Source organism: Odontesthes bonariensis, chromosome 11 (assembly GCF_027942865.1).
Source record: "Odontesthes bonariensis isolate fOdoBon6 chromosome 11, fOdoBon6.hap1, whole genome shotgun sequence".
Lineage (NCBI taxonomy): Eukaryota > Metazoa > Chordata > Actinopteri > Atheriniformes > Atherinopsidae > Odontesthes > Odontesthes bonariensis.
This window is the reverse complement of record NC_134516.1, coordinates 24,745,160-24,770,704: the sequence shown is the minus strand read 5'-3', so window position 1 is coordinate 24,770,704 and position 25,545 is coordinate 24,745,160. Positions and strand designations below refer to the sequence as shown.

Here is a 25,545-nt window from a genome sequence, read left to right as displayed (position 1 = left end):
GAGGTATCAATGGATGTGTACCAGCTCACAGAAGTGGAGGGAGTTTGGCTGGAAAAGCCTGATTAGGTGCTTTATTACACCCTCCCAGAAATCTCACTATGACAATAACTCCTCAGTCTGCTGGAGGAACTGTGGAAATCAAAATGCAAACCATTATCACATTTTCTGGGACTGCCCGGTCATGAAGGACTATTGGAAAAAGATACACAACGCCCTACAGGACATCTTCAAATGTGAAATACCCCTCGACATTAAGACCATGTTTTTCGGACACACACCTGAGGGATGGCTGAAAAGAGATAAGCACCTCATAAATATCCTGCTAATGGCTTGCAAAAAGAATATCACCAGGAAATGGCTATCACAAGAGAGCCCAACTGTAAACATCTGGATGGATATCACAAAGGACATATATAAAATGGAGAGAATAACAGCATTTGTTCATTTTAAACTGGAGAAATTCACCTCATACTGGGAAAACTGGGTCAACTATGTCACGCCCCATAGGCCTGATTTTATTTTTACAAATCAATAACTATGCCATATAAAAAGGATCACTCCCCACTTTGTACACATTCTTGTGTGTTTTTGTTGTTGTTTGATTCTTTTTTTTTTGTCATTGTTTAGACATAAAATAAAAATATCACTTTGGCATTTAGGACAGACAAGAGATGTAAGATGTATGCACATGTACCGGATGTGAATGTTTGTTTCTGAATGTCAATAAAAAAAGAATCATTCTTTTGGGTGGGCATTGATGACAGATAAGCCACAGAAATGTATCACTGCAGTAATGGACAACTGTCGGCCCGGTTAAAGTACATTACAATAATTTGTCTGAAATCACTAAATTCATGACATTTACCATTTCTCATTATCTAAAATGTTCTATTGTCTTTCTGTTTCCAGCTGTTAGTCTGGGTCTTGAGGTCCGTCAGTCTCCCTCTGATCTCATCAGAAATCCTGGTGCCAAAATGCAGATTTTCTGCAGCCACAGTAAAAGTGACTACAGAGTGATGCTCTGCTACCAGCAGTCACCTGGAGACACAGCAATGAAACTCATTGGATATTTGAACTACAAAGCTGTCACAATGGAAGACAAATATAAAGATGGTTTCAGTCTCGCTGGAGATTTGGGTGGAGACGCAGCAAAGAATGGATCTGTGCACATCCCAGATGCAGGAGTGAATTACAGTGCAGTTTACTACTGTGCAGCACCAGAAGCACAATGACACAAATCCCCTCTGAACTCTACAAAAACTGCACACAAGTTTTTTTCTGCAGGCTCCCAAAGCAGCTGCTATGTGGTTGCCTTTCAGTTTGATGCATTCGCAGCACACTTCAGTAACTCTGTTTCTGTACACTTTAACTTGGTGTCTCACTTTAGCACGATTTATACATCCAGGAAGGCGATCTACAGCAGCAAGAATATGTGAAGCCACTCCCTCCTTCCACTTCATCAGTTACAGTGATGGTGTTTCTGCATCCTCTTCATTCCTCTTTAAACCTCACTCATCTCATTTGAGCCTTAACACAAGTATAGATGCTGAGACTTTTCTGACTGTATCAACATCTGCAAAACTCTGTGAAACATAGTTTTATAAGTTTTTTTTTTCAAGGCTTTTAAACAAATCATCTGTGCTGCACGAGATGCACAATGACACAAATCCCCTCTGAACTCTACAAAAACTGAACACGACTTATCAACTTCAGTGGTTTTGAATGAAAATGAAAAAAACTGCTCTGGGACACCTGCTGAAGATCTCACTACACAAGGCAGCACTTTGGGTTTTAAAAAAGTGTAATGAGCCTTTTTCATGTTTTCTGAAAAAGCAAAAGTTTAAGAATGCAGGTAAATGATGGATAACTGCAGCAACAATGGGAGCCATCAGTCTGCTTTACAGCCACAGGAAGCCACTCCTCTCTTGACATCACATCGGTTGGCTCATAAAATCCCTCTCAGTTCAGTTAAAAGGAGAAACCCTGTCATGATTTCACTCCTGTGTTTCATTGCTGACGTCAGAGTGACTGCACTCATGTCAGACTTCTACAGGATCATCATGTTTCTTATTTATCATTTCCTCACAGGTAGCGATTGTTTCATTGTGAATTAAGATGTCTTCTACACCAACGGTGAGTCATTCACAAACTTAACTTCACGGTGAAGAAAACTGGTGAATGTGCAGACAGTGAAACAAACAAAATAGACAAAAAGCTCAGACGTTCTGTGACAAACCCCAAATAGTATATCTATATCTGTAGTATATCAGATAGTACATCTGCCTCTGTCTTTAAAGCACCATCAGCTCCGTCAACATGTCCAAAGACACTGACGAACTCCTGTACCGACCACACACAAACCCGCCTCCGTTTAACGTGTTTGAATATTTGTGAAGGACAGAAAAATGTTCATTCCAATATTTCAAAGTGTTACAAGTGTGCACGTCAATATCAGAACGGATCACATGGTGGAACTTCTCCATCAGCTGATTCATACTTCACACAGTGTAATCTTCCTGGTTTCACAGCTGTGTTCACTTCAGTTAAGCTCCTCCCACATAACAAACGTGGCCTCCTGTTGGTTCACAGGATCAGAGAAGGTCACACCTTGCAGTGACACACCTCCCTGCATCTCTTCATATCTGGGACTACACAGTGAGATACTGTAACTGAGAGCCTGAGTTTTACAGCATGACCTCTATCAGACATCGGCTCCTCAGCTTATTGGTGCTTGCTCACTGGATCAAAGGTAAAGTAGTATGTTATCAGCAGATTCATTTCAGCAGTTAGATGGTGTCTGCACCGCTGAAACCGTTAACTGGTAAAATGCTCATTTGTGGTAACTTTCTCTGTTGTACTCACAGGTCATGTTGATGGAAGTGATGTCTACCAGACTCCCATACTGTGGGAGCAGCAGGGTGAAAATGCAACAATACACTGTAACCACACAAAGGGTGGAGGCTATCACCAGATGCACTGGTACAGACAGCTGCCTGGAGAAACTATGAAACTTATCGTGTTCACAGCTACAGGTAAAACAGATCACGACTTTGGAGAATTCAGCAAAGACAAATTCTCAGCCACCAAGACTGAAGCTGAGAGAGGAACATTCACAGTAAAGAATCTGCAGCCAGAAGATAAAGGCTGGTATTTCTGTGCTGTGAGTCAACACAGTGATCCAAACACATGTGAACACTGAACAAAAACCTCTGCACCCTGTTCCCATCTGTATTTATCTGCTCTCCTGTAGGGGGCGCTCAAGTACAAGCTGACAATGTCTCACAGTCATGTGACACTCCCATATGCAAGTCTTCATATCTGTGCTGTGATGTCAGAGCTGCCATCACACACACTGACAGTGACTGTGGTCTCCAAGTTCAGTCTTCTCCCAACACAATAATGATCCCAGCTGCTCTGATCAAACTCTCTGCAGCTCTGCTCTGTATTGCAGGTACTTTATGCACAAGATGATGCTGAGGACTGAAAGGAGAAGAAGTTCTCTTCTCTTTTAATTCATAATCAGAATTTCATCTTGTTCTTTTTCATTTGCACACAGAAGAGTTGTTGGAGCTTCTGTAACACAATGTGACTTTGACTCCTGCAGGTCTAACTGACGGGAGTGATGTGAGCCAGACTCTTCTGCTGTGGAAGAACGAGGGTCAGTCTGCCACGATGAAGCCACACTAAGGGCGCTGCTTACTTCCTGATGTACTGGTACCAACAGCTGCCGGGGGAGGGGATGAGGCAGATAGTTTTCACCACTCCATCTCCTCCACATGGATATGAAAGCGGCTTCAGTGAGGACAAATTTCCTTGTTTGCTCCATGAAACTTGTTTGACAAAGGAAGCCTCCAGTTGGCCTTCCATCACACGTACTTTAAACAAGACAAAACCAAATGTATAGTCTGGTATCAAGTGTAAGAGACAGAAAAAGTGGGAGGATTGTAAATTGGCTCCCCACACTGTGGAAAGATTTAAGAGTCTGGATTCATCATACAGTGAGGCAAGAATCCCACCCCAACCTCATGCACTTTCCACCATTTTCTCCAAAGAATGTGCATAAAGTTGAAGTGCATGTCCTACTGAGGAATCCACATGAATTTTCAAGAGTTTCCTACTATTTGGTTGACAGTCCTGGAAACTTGTCCAATAATTGAAGCAGTCAGTTAAGAATCACACCCCAACTTCAAAGCACTTTCCACCATTTTCGCCAAAGAATGTGCATAAAGTTGAAGTGCATGTCCTACTGAAGTATCCACACGACTATTTCAGATCATTTCTTATTCTTTGGAAGACAGTCCAGGAAATGTCTTCAATCGCCGAAGGAGTCTGTTCAGAATCTCACCCAAACTTAACAGGACTTTCCACCATGTTCTCAAAAAAAAGTGGATAACGGTGAGCTTGCCGTTCAGCTCACACGAGGAAGATCTGCAGGTCATGAAACTACCCCAACAAGAAGCACTTACTATAATGAGGAACAGCTCAGTGTTTCTATTAGGGCACTTATCATGACAAAGTCTCGCTTCTGATAGAAAATAAGTGTCATTCTAATCGTGACCACAATATTGATCTTCTATTTGACTTGGAAAATCACATGTCATCCCTAGATGTAATACACAGTTTGTTTCAAAGGTTCAGATCTTGTACATTTTCACTACCAAGACAACCCCAAAAAGAAGCACTTTTGAGCACAAGAATCAGGAGTGACTCCTTTGAGGTGATCTGAGAGTGATTTGCCCTCAAAAATGAGGCTTCACATTTACGCAGTGGATGTGGTCTGTCCCAGAGTGTCGCACTCTTTCACTCCAAAGCCATGTAAATGCTCAAATTAGATAGAAATTCCTTGCAAATACATTTTTAGCTATAGTTCATATTTTGTAGTAGGATCTTTGAATGAGAGCCGTCTGCAAGATTACCCCAACAAGTAGCACTTACTTTTTGAAGAAATGTAGTCAGTGCCTGTGTTAAGGTAATGTTGGGGACAAATTCAGGAAAGAACAGTCATGTCTTATTGAAGAAAATCTCACAAGCGAAACAACCCCAAAAGAGAAGAACTTATGAAATCAAGAACCATCAGTGTGTCTGTTTGAGGTGGTCTCCATGTGATACACTCATCTGCTAGCTTCAGTTACAGTCAATAGCATTTGTCGTGTACAATCGCCCCAACCAGAAGCACTTCCTGAACTCAAACACAAGTCAGCACAGACAATGAATCAGATTTTTTTCTTACATGAATTTCTCCTCGCTCCAGTTGATGCTTTCTTGTGTCCTCCACGTTGCGTTTCCCACTGGGTGAGTGTGTTGAACAGAGTTGCCCAGTTTATATGCTCAGTGTTTGTGGTTCCAACTAACTCCACCTTCCTTTTCCACAAGTTTTCTATGGTCCAGGCAATGGGCCATTAAACAGCCATTCAAAGAAGAATCGTTTTGGAATGAATGCAGACATGAGGGCAGTTAGGTGTTGATGAGTGATCAATCAGCTTTCTGCAGGTTTGCTCCATGAAACTTGTTTGACAAAGGAAGCTTCCAGTTGGAGTTCCATCACACGTACTTCAAAACAAGACAAAACCAAACGTACAGTCTGGAATCAAGTGTAAGAGACAGAAAAAGTGGGTGGATTGTAAATTGGCTCCCCACACTGTGGAAAGATTTAAGAGTCTGGATTCATCATACAGTGAGGCAAGAATCCCACCCCAACCTCATGCACTTTCCACCATTTTCTCCAAAGAATGTGCATAAAGTTGAAGTGCATGTCCTACTGAGGAATCCACATGAATCTTCAAGAGTTTCCTACTATTAAGAAGACAGTCCAGGAAATTTCTTCAATCGCTGAAGCAGTCAGTTAAGAATCACACCCCAACTTCAAAGCACTTTCCACCATTTTCGCCAAAGAATGTGCATAAAGTTGAAGTGCATGTCCTACTGAGGTATCCACACCACTATTTGAGATCATTTCTTATTCTTTGGAAGACAGTCCAGGAAATGTCTTCAATCGCCGAAGGAGTCAGTTCAGAATCACACCCAAACTTAACAGGACTTTCCACCATGTTCTCAAAAAAAAGTGGATAACGGTGAGCTTGCCGTTCAGCTCACACGAGGAAGATCTGCAGGTCATGAAACTACCCCAACAAGAAGCACTTACTATAATGAGGAACAGCTCAGTGTTTCTATTAGGGCACTTATCATGACAAAGTCTCGCTTCTGATAGAAAATAAGTGTCATTCTAATCGTGGCCACAATATTGATCTTCTACTTGACTTGGAAAATCACATGTCATCCCTAGAAGTAATCCAGTTTGTTTCAAAGGTTCAGATCTTGTACATTTTCACTACCAAGACAACCCCAAAGAGAAGCACTTTTGAGCACAAGAATCAGGAGTGACTCCTTTGAGGTGATCTGAGAGTGATTTGCCCACAAAAATGAGGCTTCACATTTACGCAGTGGATGTGGTCTGTCCCAGAGTGTCGCACTCTTTCACTTCAAAGCCATGTAAATGCTCAAATTAGGTAGAAATTAAATAGAAATTCCTTGCAAATACATTTTTAGCTATAGTTCATATTTTGTAGTAGGATCTTTGAATGAGAGCCGTCTGCAAGATTACCCCAACAAGTAGCACTTACTTTTTGAAGAAATGTAGTCAGTGCCTGTGTTAAGGTAATGTTGGGGACAATTTCAGGAAAGAACAGTCATGTCTTATTGAAGAAAATCTCACAAGCGAAACAACCCCAAAAGAGAAGCACTTATGAAATCAAGAACCATCAGTGTGTCTGTTTGAGGTGGTCTCCATGTGATACACTCATCTGCTAGCTTCAGTTACAGTCAATAGCATTTGTCGTGTACAATCGCCCCAACCAGAAGCACTTCCTGAACTCAAACACAAGTCAGCACAGACAATGAATCAGATTTTTTTCTGACATGAATTTCTCCTCGCTCCAGTTGATGCTTTCTTGTGTCCTCCACGTTGCGTTTCCCACTGGGTGAGTGTGTTGAACAGAGTTGCCCAGTTTATATGCTCAGTGTTTGTGGTTCCAACTAACTCCACCTTCCTTTTCCACAAGTTTTCTATGGTCCAGGCAATGGGCCATTAAACAGCCATTCAAAGAAGAATCGTTTTGGAATGAATGCAGACATGAGGGCAGTTAGGTGTTGATGAGGGATCAATCAGCTTTCTGCAGGTTTGCTCCATGAAACTTGTTTGACAAAGGAAGCTTCCAGTTGGAGTTCCATCACACGTACTTCAAAACAAGACAAAACCAAACGTACAGTCTGGAATCAAGTGTAAGAGACAGAAAAAGTGGGTGGATTGTAAATTGGCTCCCCACACTGTGGAAAGATTTAAGAGTCTGGATTCATCATACAGTGAGGCAAGAATCCCACCCCAACCTCATGCACTTTCCACCATTTTCTCCAAAGAATGTGCATAAAGTTGAAGTGCATGTCCTACTGAGGAATCCACATGAATCTTCAAGAGTTTCCTACTATTAAGAAGACAGTCCAGGAAATTTCTTCAATCGCTGAAGCAGTCAGTTAAGAATCACACCCCAACTTCAAAGCACTTTCCACCATTTTCGCCAAAGAATGTGCATAAAGTTGAAGTGCATGTCCTACTGAGGTATCCACACCACTATTTGAGATCATTTCTTATTCTTTGGAAGACAGTCCAGGAAATGTCTTCAATCGCCGAAGGAGTCAGTTCAGAATCACACCCAAACTTAACACGACTATCCACCACGTTCTCAAAAAAAAGTGGATAACGGGGAGCTTGCCGTTCAGCTCACACGAGGAAGATCTGCAGGTCATGAAACTACCCCAACAAGAAGCACTTACTATAATGAGGAACAGCTCAGTGTTTCTATTAGGGCACTTATCATGACAAAGTCTCGCTTCTGATAGAAAATAAGTGTCATTCTAATCGTGGCCACAATATTGATCTTCTACTTGACTTGGAAAATCACATGTCATCCCTAGAAGTAATCCAGTTTGTTTCAAAGGTTCAGATCTTGTACATTTTCACTACCAAGACAACCCCAAAGAGAAGCACTTTTGAGCACAAGAATCAGGAGTGACTCCTTTGAGGTGATCTGAGAGTGATTTGCCCACAAAAATGAGGCTTCACATTTACGCAGTGGATATGGTCTGTCCCAGAGTGTCGCACTCTTTCACTTCAAAGCCATGTAAATGCTCAAATTAGGTAGAAATTAAATAGAAATTCCTTGCAAATACATTTTTAGCTATAGTTCATATTTTGTAGTAGGATCTTTAAATGAGAGCCGTCTGCAAGATTACCCCAACAAGTAGCACTTACTTTTTGAAGAAATGTAGTCAGTGCCTGTGTTAAGGTAATGTTGGGGACAAATTCAGGAAAGAACAGTCATGTCTTATTGAAGAAAATCTCACAAGCGAAACAACCCCAAAAGAGAAGCACTTATGAAATCAAGAACCATCAGTGTGTCTGTTTGAGGTGGTCTCCATGTGATACACTCATCTGCTAGCTTCAGTTACAGTCAATAGCATTTGTCGTGTACAATCGCCCCAACCAGAAGCACTTCCTGAACTCAAACACAAGTCAGCACAGACAATGAATCAGATTTTTTTCTTACATGAATTTCTCCTCGCTCCAGTTGATGCTTTCTTGTGTCCTCCACGTTGCGTTTCCAACTGGGTGAGTGTGTTTAACAGAGTTGCTCAGTTTATATGCTCAGTGTTTGTGGTTCCAACAAACTCCACCTTCCTTTTCCACAAGTTTTCTATGGTCCAGGCAATGGGCCATTAAACAACCATTCAAAGAAGAATCGTTTTGGAATGAATGCAGACATGAGGGCAGTTAGGTGTTGATGAGTGATCAATCAGCTTTCTGCAGGTTTGCTCCATGAAACTTGTTTGACAAAGGAAGCTTCCAGTTGGAGTTCCATCACACGTACTTCAAAACAAGACAAAACCAAACGTACAGTCTGGAATCAAGTGTAAGAGACAGAAAAAGTGGGTGGATTGTAAATTGGCTCCCCACACTGTGGAAAGATTTAAGAGTCTGGATTCATCATACAGTGAGGCAAGAATCCCACCCCAACCTCATGCACTTTCCACCATTTTCTCCAAAGAATGTGCATAAAGTTGAAGTGCATGTCCTACTGAGGAATCCACATTAATTTTCAAGAGTTTCCTACTATTTGGTTGACAGTCCTGGAAACTTGTCCAATAATTGAAGCAGTCAGTTAAGAATCACACCCCAACTTCAAAGCACTTTCCACCATTTTCGCCAAAGAATGTGCATAAAGTTGAAGTGCATGTCCTACTGAAGTATCCACACGACTATTTCAGATCATTTCTTATTCTTTGGAAGACAGTCCAGGAAATGTCTTCAATCGCTGAAGGAGTCTGTTCAGAATCACACCCAAACTTAACAAGACTTTCCACCATGTTCTCAAAAAAAAGTGGATAACGGTGAGCTTGCCGTTCAGCTCACACGAGGAAGATCTGCAGGTCATGAAACTACCCCAACAAGAAGCACTTACTATAATGAGGAACAGCTCGGTGTTTCTATTAGGGCACTTATCATGACAAAGTCTCACTTCTGATAGAAAATAAGTGTCATTCTAATCGTGACCACAATATTGATCTTCTATTTGACTTGGAAAATCACATGTCATCCCTGGAAGTAATCCCTATTTGTTTCAAAGGTTCAGATCTTGTACATTTTCACTACCAAGACAACCCCAAAGAGAAGCACTTTTGAGCACAAGAATCAGGAGTGACTCCTTTGAGGTGATCTGAGAGTGATTTGCCCCCAAAAATGAGGCTTCACATTTACGCAGTGGATGTGGTCTGTTCCAGAGTGTCGCACTCTTTCACTTCAAAGCCATGTAAATGCTCAAAATAGGTAGAAATTAAATAGAAATTCCTTGCAAATACATTTTTATCTATAGTTCATATTTTGTAGGAGGATCTTTGAATGAGAGCCGTCTCCAAGATTACCCCAACAAGTAGCACTTACTTTTTAAAGAAATGTAGTCAGTGCCTGTGTTAAGGTAATGTTGGGGACAAATTCAGGAAAGAACAGTCATGTCTTATTGAAGAAAATCTCACAAGCGAAACAACCCCAAAAGAGAAGCACTTATGAAATCAAGAACCATCAGTGTGTCTGTTTGAGGTGGTCTCCATGTGATACACTCATCTGCTAGCTTCAGTTACAGTCAATAGCATTTGTCGTGTACAATCGCCCCAACCAGAAGCACTTCCTGAACTCAAACACAAGTCAGCACAGACAATGAATCAGATTTTTTTCTTACATGAATTTCTCCTCGCTCCAGTTGATGCTTTCTTGTGTCCTCCACATTGCGTTTCCAACTGGGTGAGTGTGTTGAACAGAGTTGCCCAGTTTATATGCTCAGTGTTTGTGGTTCCAACAAACTCCACCTTCCTTTTCCACAAGGTTTCTATGGTCCAGACATTGGGCCATTAAACAACCATTCAAAGAAGAATCGTTTTGGAATGAATGCAGACATGAGGGCAGTTAGGTGTTGATGAGTGATCAATCAGCTTTCTGCAGGTTTGCTCCATGAAACTTGTTTGACAAAGGAAGCCTCCAGTTGGCCTTCCATCACACGTACTTCAAAACAAGACAAAACCAAATGTATAGTCTGGTATCAAGTGTAAGAGACAGAAAAAGTGGGTGGATTGTAAATTGGCTCCCCACACTGTGGAAAGATTTAAGAGTCTGGATTCATCATACAGTGAGGCAAGAATCCCACCCCAACTTAAAAGCACTTTCCACCATTTTCGCCAAAGAATGTGCATAAAGTTGAAGTGCATGTCCTACTGAGGAATCTACATGAATTTTCAAGAGTTTCCTACTATTTGGTTGACAGTCCTGGAAACTTGTCCAATAATTGAAGCAGTCAGTTAAGAATCACACCCCAACTTCAAAGGACTTTCCACCATTTTTGCCAAAGAATGTGCATAAAGTTGAAGTGCATGTCCTACTGAGGTATCCACACGACTATTTGAGATCATTTCTTATTATTTGGAAGACAGTCCAGGAAATGTCTTCAATCGCTGAAGGAGTCTGTTCAGAATCTCACCCAAACTTAACAGGACTTTCCACCATGTTCTCAAAAAAAAGTGGATAACGGTGAGCTTGCCGTTCAGCTCACACGAGGAAGATCTGCAGGTCATGAAACTACCCCAACAAGAAGCACTTACTATAATGAGGAACAGCTCAGTGTTTCTATTAGGGCACTTATCATGACAAAGTCTCGCTTCTGATAGAAAATAAGTGTCAATCTAATCGTGACCACAATATTGGTCTTCTATTTGACTTGGAAAAGTACATGTCATCCCTGGAAGTAATCCTGTTTGTCTCAAAGGTTCAGATCTTGTACATTTTCACTACCAAGACAACCCCAAAGAGAAGCACTTTTGAGCACAAGAATCAGGAGTGACTCCTTTGAGGTGATCTGAGAGTGATTTGCCCCCAAAAATGAGGCTTCACATTTACCCAGTGGATGTGGTCTGTCCCAGAGTGTCGCACTCTTTCACTCCAAAGCCATGTAAATGCTCAAATTAGGTAGAAATTAAATAGAAATTCCTTGTAAATACATTTTTTATCTATTGTTAGATTCGGTTCTTTAATTGGAAGTTCAAGAATGGACCGGAGTAATTCAAGTGAAAATGAAGTGTTTATAGGAGGGTTTCACTTGACTTCACTTCTGTATTTTCTAAGCGCGCGAACCTAAGTGGTGGGCAACTGAAGCTGGATCCCACTGAAAACACTGTGTTTTGTCTGCCACTTTTTTGCCCAAAATACCTCAGTTTTGTGCCGTTTTTGGATGTAGCAATCGGTCTAACCGAGAGAAGGGAAAGGGTTACTATCGAGTACCTAAGGTTATCGCCCATAGAGGTGAGAAATGGAAAAAACTAATAAAACAACGCCGCAAAAAGTGGATAGCTAACCTACGTTTACAGACTGGAGGGGCTGAATCTGCAAATGCTCGTGTCTGCTAAGAAATTCTGCTTAAGTGCTAACAGGGCACATTAGCTCCCAAGTTCTTTACAACATAATCACTCTCTCTCTCTCTCTCTCTCTCTGCCTTGTGCATTAGGCTAACAAGGACACATTGGCCCTCATTTATCAAGCCGTCGTAGAAAGCATCGTTGATATGAGCGGAGAACTCGTCGTACGCAGAGGCTCAAGTGAGATTTACAGAACATGCGTACCACACCAATCCCATCGTAAGACCGAGCGGCTGTTGATAAATCCGGCGGCTGAAATCCATCCTAATGATCCTAACCACGCCTTCTACAATAGGCCGCACCTCTAGAATTTGCGACATGGATAGACGAAAGGCGGCAAAGAAACGCTGCCAACGCTGTTGACAGCTGGGACGGCGATGTAAATCGCAGACCGGACGAGTTATGTATTTTCCCCTACTGTGATGGTCAATAAAATGTGATAAGCTCCAGATTAAATGAAATCTAGAATTGAACAATGTTTTACTTTTTCTCCAATAAGATCAGGAAGAAGTGGTCCGATATGAAATTTGCCACCAAAGAAGGTCGCAGCTCTCCAGTGCCTTGGAGGAGAGGGTGGCTGGCCTGATCGGAGCTACGTCTTTTTTCCTTGAATAACAGAATGCTTACCAAAAGTCAGAATCGCTGAATAAGTTCCTCTCTCCTCCTGAGCGCTCTTGGCTGTGCAGGCTGGTGGGATCTCTGGGTACGGGGCTCTGGATGTATTTCTGGAAATGGCACTCTGCATGCAATAATAATATTGCATACCTTTTCGGGCGTATATAGAAGGGTTCCCCCCGCAGCCGAGAGACAGATTCACCTGCCCTTTAGGAGCCCTATACACCTCTCCACAGTGGCAAGCGTACTATGCGCAGTGTTAAATTGCGTCTCCTGTTTGGCTCATAAGCCACTCATCATTTTCCCGAAAGAAATCCTGCCAGTCCCGGAACACTCTCTCGCGCCTGATGCGCGCGTTCAGGTCCTCTAACAAAGCCAGATCTGCCATCGTTTCGCCATTACCGCGCCGCTAGAATCACCTCTTAAATAGGCGGTTGAATAATGAGCCATCACTCTTCCAATTACGGAGTTGTACTTGTTTAATTTTTTCATTTATTTAATTTGCGTTTATGTTTATATTAATGTTGAAGTAATAAAGAAATAAAACATGGGCCTTCTTTGAAGTGATAAGTCTGTAATTTTAACCTAGGGATTTGTTGTGACTCATGAGGCATGCACTAGTGACGCTGCTGTTTATGTATGCTATTGCAGTCACCGCAAGTCAAAATGGAAAAGTGCGTACACTGCCTCAGACCTGTCGTGGCGATTTCATCTTTCCCACGCTCACGATGTATTTGATAAATGCCAACCTTTCAGCAGAAAAGAACGTAAACACGACCTACGCATGTTTTTCGTCTTACGCATGTTTGATAAATGAGGGCCATTGTCAGCATTTGGATGTTTGGATCTCGGCATTTTATTAAAACATAAACATTTTTGATTGTTATTTGAGTGCCAACATTCACAGCTCGGCATTCAACATGTTAAGTTCTGCTTTACTGCCCAGCCCTGCACTACACACTGCATTTTCCATTGGGATAATGCACCGTAAACAACACAGAAAACAAACTTACCCTGGCGAACACCAAAACACAATCATTCTGTAGACGTTTTACTCCGAGTTTGCTGATCCATCCGCTGTGGTAATAGTTGCATGCCTCCAAACTTTTGTGGGTCTTCATCTGTTGCTTGGTGTAGTAAGAAGTCTGGAGAACCAGGTAGCTCGTTATGTCCACAGCCTCTATATTCGGCAAATCGTTCCGGTGTTGCGAAAATTCGGACATTTTCATTAAGTATGGGTCACGCCCAATGTATTTCTCAACTAACGCCAAATACCTTTCCCAATATGCCGGCTCCAAACCACTACAATATTCATTCATCTCCATGTTGGTGCCGCTGTAGCAATTACAGCAGCAAGCAAGTCTTCATTGCACAGGCATATGGAAATAGTAGAAAACAATTCTAATGCGTTAGCAAAAAACCTTCTATATCAGGAGTATTGATCAAGATTCTAGAAATAGAGACTCTTTTCTAGTAAGTTTAAAACCTTCCTCACTCAACTGATAATAACTCCTCAAATGAGCACATTTCTTAATAGATTATACGTAGAAAATAATATTTTGCTATATGTATTGTGTGTATGTGGCCCCGAACCCATCCTCTGTGTGGACTCTTTGTTCATAATGGCCTAAGACTCTATGTGGTTCACAAGGCCTTGCTCCCCCATAAGTACCATCACAACACACAACACTGATTTATCAAAAATTATCATACAATTTCTAACCTACTGACACTCAAACATTGCATGAGGCAATTACATTACCAGCAGGCTCGTCCACCGTTTGCAGCAAATAGGAGCGAGAACCCGATGGTTGAACCAGGAAAAATTCTCCTATGGCCCCAGTTCCACTTGGCGACCGACCAACTCATTACCTTTCAAAGTCTAAGGTCCCGCTCCAAACAGCCGAGTCACCCCACTGGCAAGGATCATACTAATGATTGGTTGATTTATACCCACAAAATGATTAATCAGCTTAATTAATACATGAAAAACAACAGATGAACAAATACAATTTTTTATGATGTCGTGTAGTCTCTTCTGGTCCAATCCTGTCACTGCTTGGTGCTCGGTTCTCCTCTTGGCTGAACGTCTGTTCAGCATTCTGATCCGGAACTAATCTTGGAAGGAGAGGTCACCAGTACGTCAAAGCATATCATATCCCGCAGGAAGTCCGTCAGACTGCACCTCGACTTCCGGTTATCATTTGTATTTATAGCCTCATAGGTTGGACTCACACTCGACCGAGTATGATTGGACATGAGTAGGTCCAATATGCTTCGTCATATTCTCTGGATCAGCCCAAAACAATGTGTACATGTGAATCTGCCCTTGCTTTCCCAATTGTTTTGTCTCCCTACTCCTGGATCACTTTAGGTCATCATGGAAAAGTACTGAGACTATTTCATTCATAACGTCTAAGAAAAAAGCCAATTTTTACACTAGACAGGCACTTTGACCAACTAAGCCACAGCGCCACATGGTTCATAAAACTGATGAAAGAATAAAGAGCAGGAACTGGATCCATTTCAGGAAACAAGGTCCTGAGACTCTCCCAAAACTAACTGTGACTTCAAAAATTTTTTTTATCAAGTCTGACCGAAGAACAGACTCATAATATCCATGATGCTCATTTAAAGGTCCATCATTTGATGAAGACCAACAATGCAAAGCATTCAATAGAACCCTGCAATCAACCAGTTTCTCATGCTAAGTCATAGCTAGCTCTGAAAGCCCACAGGCACTGCTGGGATTTGAACCCAGCATCTCCTGTTTACTAGACAGGCACTTTGACCAACTAAGCCACAGCACCACATGGTTGATGAAACTGATAAAAGAATAAAGAGCAGGAACTGGAGCCACCTCAGGAATTGTTTTTTGTGATTCTGTACCTCAAGAATAGTTAAAGCCACGAGTAGAAGTGCCTCCAATTGGTTCAAAACTTCATCATATTTTGCAGATATTGTTGGGTTTTCAACTCAGACCCTGGTGTTCATGTGGAAGTCACTTTCACCAGTTACAGCCAGATCTCATGAAGCGGTGTACTTATTACACGGCAACTCATTTACTGTGTTTTTACAAGGCTTTTTTATGCTTTTGCGTATTATTTTCCGCTACATATTTCAAGGAAATGACGTCCTGCCCTCAGCTTTTACTCTAACTCTGACTATTTCACGGTTTGTACGTTCATTTTGATGTGATGTAGTGTGACAGGAGGAGAACCTCCACCGTACTGTAACCTAACCATTTGACGTGTTATGTGAACGGAGGAAAATTACACTCTGAAAGTATAAAATAGGAATAAATGAAACTTTAAAAGGTGTGTGCTATTTGTACGCACTTTCATTAAAGCTGCCGTCGGCAGGTTTTCAAAATTCCGAGTCTAAAGTCGGAAAATTCGAACTGATACAACTTTCAGGTCTCTCCCCCTCTGTGGACAAGGTTATGAACGTGAGTTCACACCAGTGTGCGCGCACACAAGCTGGGGGTAGACTCACGCTCAGCATGGAAGACGTGGTTGGTGACTGTTCTGCTCACATAATAGATAAATAATAAACCTAACGTTGGTTAAAAACAGCCGGGAGCGCTCAATTTTTGCAAGCATGATTATAGGCTTCAGAGGGAGCTACAGAATTCGGGATTTTTCCTAAACAGCCTATTTAATATTCTAAAGAAAGTTGCCGACGACAGCTTTAAAGCGGCGGTCAGCAACTTTTTTTTTTGTCATATTAGCTTGAACTGTCATGGGATTCTGGAAGTAGAATATTAAATAGGCTGTTTAGGAAAAATAACGAAATCTGTAGCTCCCTCTGAAGCCTGTAATCATGCTTGCAAAAACCGAGCGCTCCCGGCTGTTTTTAACCAATCAAGTTAGGGTGGAGGAATCCTACCTGTCAATCACAGCTTGTGCACACGCTGCTGAGCGTGAGTCTGCCCCAGCTTGTGTGCGCTCACACTGGTGTGAACTCACGTGCACAACCTCGTCCACAGAGGGGGAGGGGTTTGGGGGGCGATTCGGAGCTTGTTAGAGGTTGGGGAGGGACCTGAAAGTTGTGTCAGTTCAAATTTTCTGACTTTAGACTTGTAATTTTTAAAACTTGCCGACTGAAGCTTTAAGTGGACCAGTGAAAAGGATCTAATAGAAAGGTGATTTATATGCTAAGTCATAGCTAGCTCTGAAGGCCCAAAGGCACTGCTGGGATTTGAACCCAGGATCTCCTGTTTACTAGACAGGCACTTTGACCAACTAAGCCACAGCGCCACATGGTATGTAAAACTGATGAAGGAATAAAGACATGGAGCTGGATCAATTTCAGGAAATGTGCTCCAGAGACTCTCCTAAAACTAACTGTGACTTCTAAAAAACATTTTTATGAAGTCTGACCAAAGAACAGACTCATAATAACAATGATGCTCACTGAAAGTCCCATCATTTGATGAAGACCAACAATGCAAAGCACTCAATAGAACTCTGCTAACAACAGATTCTCACACTAAGTCATAGCTAGCTCTGAAGGCCCTGTCTTTTTCTCCTGTCAGAAAGAAATGTTTCTTCAGCAGCTTTGTCCTCAGAATATCCATCCCATGCTATAAATAGCTGACCTTGTCATTCTTCTGTCGGTAAGAGTTCTGTCATTTCTCTGATCCATAATCTCGGTCGGCAGCAGAGGCGTTAGAGGGAATCCCCTCGGTTTGTGAAACTGGAAACTTCCACTTGACTGGAGGAACTACGGAGGCCTGGAGATGATCCTGCAGGAGCTGGACATCCTCTGAGTGAGGAGTCCCAGCTGCAGCAGAGACCTGGGGTTGTTCTTTTTCCAACAGTTGCTGGGTTCCTCATAACTTTCCTTACTGCCAAAAGTAATGGGACGCGTGTAGAAACCCTCGGGCAAATCGTCGTCTGCCATGTCACACCACTGAAGTGGAGGAGATGATTTCTTGGTTTGACTCATTTTGCTTGTTGTTTATGAGTACTTAAAATCACATTTTTTTAAGATAGTAAGTAAGCGTTGTTTCTAAGTGCTTGTTAAAATGATTATTTAAGATAGTAATTAAGTGTTTTTTAGGCGATGTGAAAACCGTTTGCTGTGACTTTCAAATCTGCTTCAAAAACTGGACGTGTTTCTTCAGATAAACTCCTGACCAGCTGTGAAAAAGCAGTGAAAATGTCTGGCCTGTAGAAACTTTGTGATGTCAAACAAGATCAGAGATGACATCGCTTGTGATGTCACTACAGTGCCCAAGACATCACAGCTTTGTGAAGGCTTCTGTTCTGTCTCTTCTGGTCTGTGGTTCCAACCACAGATTCTGGATGGAAGTGAAGTCCGGATTCCAGAATGTTGATTTGTGTTCTCTGTTAATCTCTGGACGACTTCAGCTGATTACTTCCTGTCACTGTCACGTTGGAAGGTCCACTTCTGCCAGTTTTTCAGCAGCCAGTATCATGTTTTCCACCAGCAGTGTTTCCCAAGACAGAATAATGTCAGTTTGTTTAAAATGTTGCCAAAATAAACTATTACAATTACAAGAAATGTCATCTCAGGGCACTTCAATAATAAAGTCCAATTCAGGCCAATTGGAGTTCAATTCATTGTAATTATAATCCAATTCATTCATACAGAGCAATTCAAAAACTATTTCCTCGCTAAGGAAACCAACAGATGGCACCGAACTTGCACTATTTCTAATTAGATATAACTTTTTAACAGTTCTAAGATCATATCTTTCTGGTTTTATTTGCATTTTACAAAGAGTCCCAAGTAATTATGAAAGTGGGGTTTTAATTTGAAGAAAAAGCCTCAAAATAAAGTGATTTTTAGGAGTATGCAGGGATTCATTTCCATCTAATGAACAGGTCAGTTATATTAGTCCTAGAAACCTGTTTTATGTGCATTGAATGATAAATTCTGGTCAAAAATAACTCCAAGGTTCCTCACTGGAACTATCTTACCATCCATTTACTTTACTCAATGAATCCAGTTTAGGGTAGTGGAAGCCTTTAGCCCAGTGATACTATTTTTTTTCCACAAGAGCCACATTGGCAGAGCGAAATCAAGGGAAGAGCCACTTTTATGACAACATACTAAGTCCCCTTTTGCAAATATGCATTTCTACATATAAAACATCCCACAAAAAAAGAAACAACACAGCCAATATATTTTCAATTAAGACCGCATTTACCTGAATACTGGAATCCTTAATACTCAATACTGGAAGCTGGCATGCATGTCCTTGACTTTCTTCATGTTGTATTTGTAGTTTGTTGTAATCATAGTGAGACATTCAAGATGAGCATGGTTTAGTCCTTTTTTAATTAAAAACCGACCCATTGTGCCTGCATCTCGCTAATGGAGCTAGCGTGCACTGCGGTCAAGTGTGACGGTGGTTTAAGCGAGCTGCGTTGCCAGGTTTAACAGAGCCCCCTTTAGGAAACACCATTAAGCCTTAATAAAAATACTTAATTCTGTGCAGTATATCTCCAGTCCATCACTTAGCAAAAGGTCTCATAATTTCCACACTTCCATTTGTAGCGTGCTCTCAGGAAAGACAGAGCACGGAGATGTTTACATAAAGATCCAACCTTTCTTGACATCAAGAAACGTACCCTCTTTACGACCCTCTCAACGGATCAGCTCAAAGGAGATAACGGAGCCAGATGTGAGACCAACCAAATGGGGTTCTTTGTTTCCGAGTCTTCTCTCCCCCAGACCAGCTACGAATAATAAATTATGTAGGACACCTCCTGATAAGGGAGCAGATGTAGGCTCAACTCTCCTGCTGGACCAACCCGAAGGAATGCCACACTTCCCTATTTTCAGAGAGTGAAAATTCCACTATAAACCTCACTTTCCGTAGACTGAAAGTGTGAAAATCATTACTGGACAAATCTACAGATCATTTTGAAACATTCGCCATTCTTGTACCTTCATTAATTACCAAGTTATGAAAATTGGATTTAAAAGGAATCCCTCTCGTGGAGCCACAGTGCCCCCCAAAGGACATGGATAACGGACACTTTTCACTATGTCAGCCTAAACAACCATGGACAATTTCAACTACGGATGTTTAATGTTCTCATTATGTGCAATGCATAACCTAATAGTGTTTAATTCCACAGGTATTACCCAAACAGCTGCAGATCATTCTAAATTAACAGCAACCAAAGTTGTCATACCATTTCTATCATGATAAATATGAAGTATTGTATGCTGATAACTGTCAATGCTCATATGGATGTTTATGCCTGCTTGTATGCAACATTATTGTCTGTTAAGAACATTATATTGTCTAAAATCACTGTCATATGGGTTAAATACGGTATAAGAAAGGAGCAGAAATCCCCCCTTTTTGTCTCATGAATTCAGCGTGGTCAACCCCCCTTTTTCCCTTGGGTCAAAAGCCAGCTGAACTCTGATTGGACGAAAGCTGACATGTGATCTCCAGCTTAAAAGAGAGGCGCGCAGGAAATCCTGGCTCTTGCCCTGCTTGTCTTACCTCTTGCCCTGCTTGCTTATCTCTTCTCTTGCTCTCAGCCCTCTTATCTCAGCCTTTGTCTTGTTTTTCTCCGTAACTATTAATTCCCAATTTTTTTAGACTTCCCCTTCTCTTTTATATAAAAGTCTGGTCCAACACACGCGAGTGTGTGCCAACCCATACAGCCCAGCCAAGCCGCCACTCTTCATCCAAGGACGAAGAATAAAGGAGAAGTTGATTCTACGTCATCCCGCTGGTTACCACGGGAACACCGCTTCGACACCAACTCATCAGAAGGAAAGAACCACGGAATCCCTTACGCTGCTACGACAAAGTAAGGTGCTGGTTTGAGATCTTTTGAAACCGTGGATAAAGTGAAAACTTTCTCTGGAAGCGACGAATGAACAGACCTCCGCGGGCAGAAGACTGTTGGCACAATATCCGTGTTATGAACCAGATTTAGTCACATTTTTGATAGGTAACCCTGTTAATGGCCTGCTGCTTTCTTCCCTATTATCCTCTTTGAGTGTCCCCAATAATTCTAATTTCTGTCTCTTTATCAATTGTTTATACACCTATATACCTGTGCAATGTTGAATAAATGTTTGTATTAACCCATTTAAGAGCGTCACAGACAGTTACTAAAGCCGATTACCACTCCAAATAGGACGCACGACTCAGAATGAGATTGATTATTAATTAATTAATAATTTAATATACCAGGATCTAAGATTGTAACAGTTTCCTACCTGACTGTAACGTAAATCAAGATTGTAGGTAGGTGGTGCCCCTGCTATTTTCGAGGTAAATATTAATCAATAACGTGTCAACGCTACATATTTTTGGTGCCGTCCGTGCGAGGCTATTTGTGAAGTAGCCGCGCTTAGCAAAACTGCCTGTGTGTGTGAGCATTGTTCTACAAACTGTTTGTTTCCTGCAGTTAAGAGTTAACGAAAGCAAAGATATAGAGCCAAATAACGAACTTTATGGACGCATAAACTTGTTGTTTGAATGGTTTTTGTAGTAAGAAAGAATTACAAAAACACAGAAACGGAACACACCAGCGCTGCCTGGGCTGCTTCCTCCTGAAGTAATTTTGCATGCAAGAGCGTGTTAAAAAAACGCTCAATAATATATGGCCAAGTGGGGATTAATGGTGCGAGTATCCATCATTTGATCTAACCGCTCTGAGAAACAGAGATAATTTATCCGCGAAATTCCGGTGTTGTCTGCTGAACTCAGGACTCCGTGCAGAAACTAGAAGTAGCTACCTAAGTTTTTGCGGCTGGTTTGTTTACAAACAGTCAGGAGATTTGACAGGCCTACGGCGAAACCTCCCGTGGCCGGTGAAAGTAACGTCTATACGGCGTGTGTATTATCACTTCCCGAAGAGAGGGTAGTTATAGTCAATTTTGAAGAGTTGAAGCCTGTTTTAACTTGGTGATCGTAGAAACGCTCACAAGCCCATTTGAGTCAGCACGTCAGTAGAAGCGCTGACGTGCTTAGAAGCCCCCTTAAAAGTTAAGGTGGAAAAAGAGGGAGACCGCCGTGTCTCGCAACTGCTGCTGTCTTTTCTGCAAAAGCTGTGTTAGAAACCGCCGTGTTTCTTTTTGCTTGTGACATGAATGTGATGTCTAAAAGCTTGGTTTTGATTCTACTAAGCTAAATTGCTGTGACAAAGAAAGCCACACGCTAACGAGTCTTCCTGAGTGGGAGGTGCCAAAGTTGTCAACATCTGACGTCAGCACTTTCTCACTCTTCCCCTGGAAGTCCGCTGCACATAACACAAGAACGAGCCTTAGCGTCATCTGCTGGTAACTTGGTTAATTACAACAAAGTGAAGGAATTCTGGGAAATGGTGTTTGACTAACAAATCTGACCAGCGCCATTGTAAATTGTGGTGAAGTGATTGAATTGAAAAGCAATCACGTGGTTCACAACTAATTCCTGTACTAACAATAACTGTTTGCATAACTTGTTTAAGGGTTTAAGAGAAAAACGATTCTTAAATAAATAGGAAATTTAAAATCAGAAAACTCAACAGTAACTGATTTTTAAGGTTAAAAGAGAGTCAACCTAAAACGGTGGAGTATATCCACAACTCCTAAATTGTGACACCCCAATCAGCAACCCCAAAATTAACATCATTAGAAAAGGAACGACACTTGGAAGAAGGAAAGAACTTATCAATAATTTGGCTTAATCAAGTAAGATAAATTTTATTAAGGAATACTTCTTTCTGAATTTTCTTTTGTTTGATTATTTCCATCTTGTTGTTATTTAATTTTGTTTTAAGTTTAATTTCAAAAGCAATTTGGAATTAAATAATTTTAAGCGATAAACTTTAATTTTTTTGATCATTAATTAATTTTTTTTTATTTTTAAATTTTTTTATATTTTATTAATTTTAAATTTAAAGATTTTTTTTTTTTTTTTGAATATTTCTTTTTTTTTTTTCTTTTTCTTTCTCTTACTTTCCTTCCCTTCTTCCAGACACGCTAAACTTAGTCTATAACTTGCCTAACTGCTTACCACGGTTACGCCTAAACAAATAGATTAACAAAACTTTTCTCGACAAATCAACATGACTTCTGACACGTCCAGTCAGGACGATCCATTCGAAGCAATGGAAAACACCCTGATGGATTTGACTGAAGAGCTAATTCCAGGTTATGTCAACAAAATAACAGGCACTGACCCCAACGAGCTCGGGGCAATAGTGTCAGAACTTATTGCAGGAGTGGAAGCGAAGACGCCCAAAGACAAAACTTTAACAAAGTTATTGGGGAGCTTAGCTGTCGTCTTCTCCGCACGATTCAAACATGCACATAAGGTGGTGGAGCAAGCCGCTGAAAAACTCAAAACTCGGTCGCAAACGATAACGCAATTACAGGAGGAAAAGAAATTCCTCCAACATAAATTAGAAGTCTCTGAAAGGACAGCAAGCCAAGCTGCTGACCAAATAAAGAAATTAACAACCCAGGTTGAACAATCAGACAGAGATATGAATCAACTAAAAGGGATAAACGGGGAGCTTGGGGAATCGCTCCAGCAGTGCCAACAAGAGTTGCTGGCTAACCAAACTAAACTGGAAGAGGTTAATAAAGCCCATAAGGACTCGCAACAACCTCTCCACGATGCCCTGCAGACAGTGCAGGATTTGAACACTGAAGTCGCATCCTATGAGACGCATCTCAGTGCTAAACAAAAACAGATACAGCTTTTGCAGGAACACCTCGGCGAAGCTAAAGACAAAATCAATGAAGCGTATCAGCAAAACGAACGCCTAACTGCAGAGTTGATAAATGCCAAAAGAGATTTACGTCAGTCCTTGGAGGCTGAACGCAAACTGAAAATGCATGATCCCTCTCAACCAGAAAAGGAAGGCCGTTTTAGCTATAAGGGAGCCCAGGGGGAGTCGTTCTTTCCCCCAACAGGGCCAGCTACCCCAAATCCTTTCAGAGCCCACGGTGAGTCCCCAGAACCAACCAGACTGGATCAGTCGGTCCTTGCTCTGGGAAACCACACACCGTTGGGACCTTCTGACCGAGAATTAGACAAAATCGCTCGCAACGTGCCAAGGTTCGAACCCACTCCTGGGGGGCCGCACGACACCCGAGCTTACTTAAATGATATTGACTTCTATTTGCGTCGATTTCCAAACGCATCCATTACGGACAAAATCTACTTGATTAAAATCACGTCCAGCCGTGAAGTAAGTAGATTCATCGAACGTCAGCTTGATTCCATCCAAAACGATTATGCACTTCTCTGTCAAACGATGGAGAGGGAATTTTCAGATGAGCTGTCTCAGTCCGGTCTAAGTACCGCCATGATGGTTAAACAGGGACGTAGTGAGCTGCCTCAGCAGTACTATTACCGTCTCCTCAAAGCTTATTTTGGCTCACGCAACGACAAGGGAATGGAGGAAGATATAAATTTCAAAACGCTCTTCATCCAAAATCTCCATCCCGTTACTAGTCACCACTTGGGGGTCATGGCTAATCCGCGAACAGCCACAATTGTGCAGCTCCGTGAGTGGGCCACTTTAGGTTTCCAGAAACACAGACAAGCTAAACAGCCAGAGCATAACACTGTTCTGACGCTGAACGCCGAACACCCACCTATGGAGCTCGAAGGAGCCCAAAGGGGTAAGGCACCTGGTCACGACACCCGACCACAGCGGTCTAGTGAGAGTCACAAGACATCACAGACTCAACCGTCTCATCCGAAAGACGGCTACTCGAAACCTCACTGGCCCAGTAAAGAGCGATCTTACTCACGTGCAGAACACAACGAACCTCCTTTTAACCCTCACAGAGGAAAGTTCTCCCCAAACCGGTTTCCCAAATACCCAGCTCGGGAGAATCAGGGTGACTATAAAAATAGGCCTCGGGACAGACATCCACGCACGGAATGGTCCAAATTATCCCAACAGGAATCGAATGATTCACACAAAAGGAGCAACAAAGACTCTCCAGGCATGAGATCTGAAAAGGAAAAAGAAGCCTTTGGTCTCAGCCAGGATGAGATAGACAATATTAAACGTTTGTTGCAAGAAATGAAAGAAAAGAAAATTAACAAAAAGTCTGATCTTCTGTCTATAACCACTGTGACACAGAACCTGGCCCTGCCAGCTGATTCCCTTTCACAGCCAGAACGAGTAGCCGAGCCAACTCCAGAATCTGAGCTGGACCCACAACAGGCTCAAACAGAGTCACAAACTCCTGTGAACAGCACAGAAGAAGAGGCAAAAGATCCTCTCCCACCTAGCGCAGTCTTGGTTGTACAGCTGGATCAAAAAGAGATCTCCTCTGACCAGGATGCCTCTCTGATACAAGTTGAACCACCTGTACACCAATTTCTGTGCAACCTCTCTGAAAAGGGAGTCGCACGCAAGTTTTACATGTCACTAACCTTGGAAGATGTGCTGAGACATGAAGCTCTCCTCGACACCGCCGCGGATATAACTTTAATGTCTCTATCTCTTTTTAACAGACTTCGTAAGGCAGCAAACCACGGCAATAAAGAGTTAAAACTCCAACCTTGCTCTCTGGAGGTGCGCCCGTACGCCTCTAATAACACTACGCTGTCAGCAGTATCTCTGATACAACTGTCAATCGGACCAATGACTCTGATTCATCCCGTGTATGTGTCATCGCTTGAGTCCATTCCTTTGCTTGTCGGAAAAGATCTTCTGAACCGTTTCGAGCCTTTACTCGATTTCAAACGATTGAAAGTGTGGGCACAAGTGCGAGAACCTCTGACGATTACTTTTCCGTACAATGAAGATTTTAGCTGCTATGTCCTTGAAAGTGAAAAGCATAACTCTGTCCAACAGATAACTTCACTCGAGCCGTCCGAAACCGTAACACACGATGAGGTTGTCCACAGCAGTCCAGCCGCTCAGGCCGACCCTGACAACCTGGTGACGCAGCTCGCGACACAGC

At 42.0% G+C, this 25,545-nt stretch overlaps 2 non-coding genes across 2 annotated transcripts; both read right to left on the bottom strand.

The window, feature by feature from the left end:
* Positions 1–15,360: 15,360 nt before the first annotated feature.
* trnat-agu (transfer RNA threonine (anticodon AGU)) lies at positions 15,361–15,434 on the bottom strand. Its single transcript has one exon. It is a non-coding gene; the product is annotated as a tRNA-Thr (tRNA).
* Positions 15,435–16,809: 1,375 nt separating this feature from the next.
* Positions 16,810–16,883, bottom strand: trnat-agu (transfer RNA threonine (anticodon AGU)). The gene has a single exon. It is a non-coding gene; the product is annotated as a tRNA-Thr (tRNA).
* Positions 16,884–25,545: the final 8,662 nt, after the last annotated feature.